This window comes from Tamandua tetradactyla, chromosome 2, assembly GCF_023851605.1.
Source record: "Tamandua tetradactyla isolate mTamTet1 chromosome 2, mTamTet1.pri, whole genome shotgun sequence".
NCBI lineage: Eukaryota > Metazoa > Chordata > Mammalia > Pilosa > Myrmecophagidae > Tamandua > Tamandua tetradactyla.
Window position 1 is genome coordinate 117951243 of NC_135328.1, and position 7405 is coordinate 117958647.

Below are 7405 nucleotides of genomic sequence, written 5' to 3' on the forward strand. Positions count from 1 at the left end.
CCTCGAACTGTGCATATACCTGCATCACAACCCATCACCTCATGTTGTGCCCCTACCCACACCGTATCCTGCTCCACACCCATTCCACAAATACAAAGACTTAGACTACTGAAAGAAATCAACTAAAGTAACCCTATCAAGAAATTTACATGCTGTGAAGACAGCAGAAGGTCACTAAGCATATGAAGATGCAGACAGATATAGTCCAGTCCAGTGACCAAATTAAAACACTGGAGGAGTGGGCTGGTTTGAAAGGATGTATGCCCCCTAAGAAAAGCCATGTTTTAATATAAATCTTATTTCATAAAGGTAGAATAATCTCTATTCAGTACTGTATGTTTGAAACTGTAATGAGATCATCTCCCCAGTTGATGTGATTTAGTCAAAAATGGTTGTTAAACTGAATCAGGGGACAACATGTCTCCACCCATTTGAGTGGGTCTTGATTGGTTTATCAGAGTCCTATAAAAGAGGAGATATTTTGGAGAATGAGAGATTCAGAGAGAGCAACACTATGAAGCAGAGAGTCCACCAGCCAGTGACCTTTGGAGATGAAGAAGGAAAAGACCTCCCAGGGAGCTTCATGAAATAGGAAGCCAGGAGAGAAAGCTAGTAGATGATACCACGTCTGCCATGTGCCCTTCCAGCTGAGAGAGAAGCCCTGACTGCATTTGCCATGTGCCGTCCCACTTGAGAGAGAAACCCTGAACTTCATCAGCCTTCTTGGACCAAGGTACCTTTCCCTGGATGCCTTTGATTGGACATTTCTGTAGACTTGTTGTAATTGGGACATTTTCTCAGCCTTAGAACTGTAAACTAGCAACTTATTAAATTCCCCTTTTTAAAAGCCATTCCATTTCTGGTATATTGCATCCTGGCAGCTAGCAAAACTAGAACAAGGAGGCACAGACTTTGGAACAACTAATCAAAGATGTTCATATAGCTCTACTAAAAAAAAATCAATGGGACAGTTACTGACATAGAGGAGATCAAGAAGACACTGGAAGAGCATAAAGAGGAATTTGAAAGAATAAATAGAAAAATAGCATAAATCACAGAGATTAAAGATGCTATAGATGAAATAAAAAATACACTAGAGACACAAAACAGCACATTTTAGGAGGCAAAAAAAATAAAAAGCAAAATAGAGGACAGGACAACTGATTTTGAACACACTAGAGAGCAAATGACAAAACAGATGAAAAATTTTGAATTGGATCTTAGAGAAATGATGAACAAAACAAAGTGCACAAATATAAGAATCATTGGTGTCCCAGAAGGAGAGGAGAACAGTAAAGGGCTAAGAAGATTAGTGGAGGGTATAATGGGGGAAAACTTCCCAACCTTTATAAAAGACATAAATATGCACATCAAAGAAGCCCAATGAACTCCAAATAGAATAAACTCAAATATGCCTACCTCAAGACACATACTAACCAGTCTGTCCAATGTTGAAGGGAAGCAGAAAATCCTGAAAGCAGCAAGAGAAAAACATTCTAATAGATACAAGGGATAATGGTGTAAGATGAGTTTGGAATACTCAACTGGCACCATGGAGGCAAGAAGGCAGTGGTATATTATATTTAACATCCTGAAAAAGAAAGACTTCCAGTCAAGAATTCTGGCCCCAGCCAAATTTTCCTTCAAAACTGAGGGAGAGATTAAAATTTTCATAGACAATCAAAGGTTGAGGGAATATGTCAACAAAGAGACCAGCCTTACAAGAAATACTAAAAGGAGCTCTGCCAGCTGAAAAAAGAAAAAAAAAAGGCAGGAGAGGGAGGTCTGGAAGAAGATATAGAATTGAAGAGTACCAGTAAGGGTATCTTAAAGAATAAAAAGAGAAAGAGGGAGAAGAATCTATAGATCTGACAAATAAAACCCAAAGGATAAGATGGTGGATTCAAGAAACACCTTTAGAGTAACAATTGTGAATGCTAATGGACTAAATTTACCAATGCAGATACAGATTGGGAGACTGGATTAAGAAAAATAATCCAGCTATATGCTGTTTAAAAGAGACTCATCTCAGACACAAGGATACAAATAGATTGAAAGTGAAAGGATGGAAAAAGACTTTTCACACTAGCTGTAACAAAAAGAAAATAGGTATAACGATACTAATATCAGACAAAATAGACTTTAAATGTAAAGACATCAAAAGAAACAAATAAGAACACTGTTTTAGTTTGCTAACTGCCAGAATGCAACACACCAGAGATGGATTGGTTGTTAATAAAAGGGGATTTATTTTGTTAGTTCTCCAGAGGAATGGCAGCCAACTTTCAACTGAGGTTCTTTCTTATGTGGGAAGGCACAGGGTGATCTCTGCTGGCCTTCTCTCCAGGCCTCTAGGCTCCAACAACTTTCCCTGGGGTGATTTCTTTCTGCATCTCTGAAGGCCTGGACTGAGCTGCAAGTATTGAAATGAGGTATGCTGAGATGCTTGGGCTGTGCTACATTATGCTCTTTCATTTAAGCACCAGCCAATTAAGTCAAACATCATTCATTGCAGCAGGCACACCTCCTAGCCGACTGCAGATGTAATCAGCAACAAATGAGGTTCACATACCATTGGCTCATGACCACAGCAACAGAACTAGGTGCCTTCACCTGGCCACGTTGACAACTGAATCTAACTATCATAAACACCATATAATAGTAAAAGGGACAATTAACCAAGAAGAAATAACAACCACAAATGCTTATGCTCCCAATCAAGGAGCCCCAAAGTACATGAGACAGATATTGGCAAAACTGAAGGGGGTGACAGATGACTCAACAATAGTAGTAGGAGACTTCAATACACCACTCTCCTCTATAGATAGAACAATCAGATATAGGATCCACAAGGAATTAGATAACTGAAACAATTTGAAAAATGAATTAGACCCAACAGACATATATAGGTCATTACACCCCAAAACATCAAGATATACATTCTTCTCTAATGCTCATGGAACATTTCCCAAGGATAGATCATATGCTGGGACACAAAACAGGTCTTTGTAAATTTTTAAGTATTGAAATTATTCAAAGCACTTTCTCTAATCACAATGGAATGAAGCTGGAAATCAATAACCACCAAAGAATAAGAACTTTCACAAATATATGGAGATTAAATAACACACTCTTAAACAGTGAATGGGCCAAAGAAGAAATTGCTAGAGAAATCAGTAGCTATCTGGAGAGAAACAGAAATGAGAATACAACATATCAGAACTTATGGGCTGCAGTAAAGGCCATGATGACCAGGAAATTTATTGCCCTAAATAAAAAAGAAGAAAGAGCAAAAATCTAGGATTTAACTGCTTACCTGGAGGAACTTGAGAAAGAACAGCAAACTAACCCCCAAAAAAGTAGAAGAAAAGAAATAGCGAATATTAAAGTGGAGTTAAATGTTTGGGAGAACAAAAGAACAATAGAAAGCATCATAAAAATGAAAAGTTGGTTCATCAAAAAAATCAATAAAATCGATGTGTCACTAGCAAGACAGACAGAGAAGAAAAGAGAGAGGATGCAGATAAGCAAAATTAGAAATGAGTGGGGGGTCATTACCACAGACCCTGAAGAAATTTAAAAAATCATAAGAGGATACTATGAACAAATATACACTAAAAAACTAGACAACTTAGATGAAATGGACAAATTCCTGGAAATGCACAAACAAGCTACACTGACTCAAGAAGAAATAGAGCTCAACAAACCAATCACAAGTAAAGAGATTCAATCAGTCATCAAAAATCTTCTTACAAAGAAAAGCCCAGGGTCAGATGGCTTCACAGGGAAATTTTAACAAACATTCCAAAAAGAACTAAAACTAATTTAGCTGAAACTTTTCCAAAAAATTGATGAAAAAAGGAACACGAACTAGTTCATTTATGAAGCTAACATCACTTTAATACCCAAAATGGGTTAAGATGCTGCCAAGATAGGAAAACTATAGGCCAATCTCCCTAATGAACACAGATGCAGAAATTCTCAACAAGATATTAGCAAATCAAATCCAACAGCACAGTAAAAGAATTATACACCATGACCAAGTGGAGTTTAAACCTGGAATGCAAGAATGGTTCAACACAAGAAAATCAGTTAATATAATACAGCACGTTAAGAAATCAAAAAGGAAAAAATTATATGATCATCTTGATTGATGCTGAAAAAAAATTCAACAAAATTCAACATCCTTTTCTGATAAAAAACACTTTGAAAGATAGGAATGAAAGGTAACCTCCTCAACATAATAAAAGGCATATATGATAAACCCATAGCTAGCGTCTTACTCAGTTGTGAGAGCTGAAAGCCTCCCCCCTAAGATCAGGGCTGAGCCAAGGATGCCCTCTGTAACCACTATTATTCAACACTGTATTAGATATTCTAGCTAGAGCAGTCAGGCAGGAAAAAGAAATAAAAGGCCTCCAAATTGGAAAGGAAGAAGTAAAACTTTCATTATTTGCAGTTGACATGATACTATACTTGGAAATCCTGAGAAATCTACAACAAAGTTACTTAAGCTAATAAACGAATTCAACAAGGTGATAGGTTATAAAATCAGTATGCAAAAATCACACTGTTCCAGTGTACAAGCAATGACCTAACCAAGGGGTCAATTAAGGAGAAAATTCCATTCAAAATAGCAACTAAAAGAATCAATTATCTGGGAATGAACTTAACTAGGGATGTAAAGGATTTGTACACAGGAAACTACATAACATTGCTAAAAGAAATCAAACAGAATCTAAATAGGTGGGAACATTCTCTGCTCATTGATAGGAAGGTTAATTGTAGTTAAAATGTCAGTTCTACCCAAACTGATCTACAGATTCAATGCAATGCCAATCAAAAGTCCAATAACCTACTTTGAAAACTTGGAAAAGCTAGTTACCAATTCATCTGGAAGGGAAAGAGACCCCAAATAGCTAAAAGCATCCTTAAAAAGGAAACTGAAATGGGAAGATTAACACTGCTTAATTTTAAAACATTGCAAACCCATAGTGATCAAAACAGCATGGTACTGGCACAAAGACAGAAATATTGGCCAATGGAATAAAATCAAGAACACAGAAATATACACCAAATCTATGGTAAACTGATCTACAACAAGGCCCCCAAATCCACTGAACACAGACAAAATAGTCTTTTCAATAAATGGACATGGGAGAATTGGATATCAATACCCAGAAGAATGAAAGAGGACCCTTACCTTATACCCTATACAAAAATTCACGCAAATTAGATCAAATACCTAAGTTTGTGAACCAGTACCATAAATCCCATAGAAGAAAATGTAGGGAAACATCTTCAAGACCAAGTAATCAGAGGTAGATCCTAAATTTTCCACCCAAAGCACAAGCAACAAAAGAAAAAAATAGATAAATGGAAACTCCTCAAAATCAAATGCTTTTGTGCCTCAAAAGCCTTTGTCAAAAAGATGAAGAGGCAACCAACTCAATGGCTGAAAATATTTGGAAATCACACATCAGATAAAGGTTTGATATCCTGTGTACATAAAGAAAGCATACATTGAGACCAAAGGAAGAAAGGTTATTTTGTCCAGAACCTGGGTTTTCTGTAGCACAGAACCTAACTCAACCTGCCTGGGCAGATCATTTATCCAAAAACAGGGAGCCCAGAATAAGAATGAGAGCCTTTAATCCTGTATAATTTAATGTAACCCCTGGATACATCCCAGAGCATATTAAGCAGGTATTCAAAAAAGTATTGACAAAATCCCTTGAGGGATGGGAGAAACAATATGGAACTATTAAACTTTACTACAAGGGAAACCCTGAATTCTGTGTCAAACATTAGGGACACCCAAATCAACAGGCCAAGCCCTTGATCTTGAGGCTTGTTCTTGTGAAACTTATGCATGTAGCGGAGAAGCTTAGCCTACCTATAGGTGTGCCTAAGGGTTAATTCTGGAGGATCTCTTTTGTTGCTCAGATGTGGCCTTGCCCTCTCTAAGCCCAACTCTGCAAGGGTCTTCCCCCCCTACATGGGACATGAAATCCAGGGATGAAAGTCCTCCTGGTGGTGTGGGAGATGACCCTGAGGGATGAGTCTGGCCCTGGCACCATGGGATCAACAATACCATCCTGGCCAAAAGGGGGAAAGTAGTATAATGAGTAAGGTATCAGTAGCTGAGAGAGTTCAAATAGAGTTGAGAAGCTACTCTGGAGGTCACTGTTACTCATGCTTTAGTTAGACATGCTACCTATCATAACTTGCCAAACCCCAACCCAAACCATTCCAGCCAATCATAAAGAATACCTAGGACATTACATAAGATTCTACAAAGTTTCCATGCACTAGGGTAACTTTCCAGAAACCTACAACCTCCAGATGGGTCCCTAGACCAGGTAAGTTCTGAAATGCAGAGGGGCCAACCTCTCCAGAACATCAACTATTTCCATTCCCCCCATCCCATATTAACAACAGACCCTTCCAAAATGAAAAAGTTGGAATGAGCATAGCCCAAATAACCTCAATGAGTGGGAAAAAGATCAAAGGTGATGCTGAAGTTATACAGATAAGGCAGGGTTTAAGAAATGAGTATGAGTGCTGAATCATTATATTGATATTTCTTTTAGTCTCCAGTATCTCAGGACAGCTGGAAGTAAAAACCTAAAATTGTAGAATTGTAACCCATATCAAACTCTGAAATCTGTTCTACAACTAATTGTTACAATTACTTTGAAATTTATTGCTATATATATATATATATATATATATATAATACATATATATATAAATATATGTGTGTGTGTGTTATTTAAAGAGAAAGGGGAGTAGAACAGAGAAGATAGGATTTAACAAATGAATATGACTGCTGAACCATTATATTGATATTTCTGTTTGTTTCCAGTCTTGGAACAGCTAGAAGGAAAAATTAAAAATTGTGGAACAAACTTTAAAGTCTGTTCTATAACTACTTGTCAAAAAATACCAGGAAATTTATGGCTTTTTTGTATATATGTTATATTTTGCAACAAAAAAACTTTATTAAAATTAATTAATTAATTAAAATCAAATAAATATTCATCAAGAAGAAAGTTTAGGGGCAGAAAAAGCATTTTTTAGTGAGAAGACATAACTAGAGAAGTCACTGCTCAGCAGGGCCTCAGGTAGAAGTGGGAATGGTGCACAGGTGTTGGTGTGACAGGGGAATGTAGCCCATCAGCTTTGTGCATATTTGGAGGGTTCAAGAGAGCTTGCTCACCTGTTCCCCTCTTGCACTTCAACTCCAGTACCTCTCTCCTGGAGACTTCTTGCCTTTCTCCCACTGGGTTAGGGTTAGGGTTAGGGGCCAGGGTGATATGATCTTCAGCTTAGTATCACAGCAGCAAGCACAGGAGCAGGTGGGCAGTGGGTGCATGTGGGGGGGAATCACTGATCCCAATGA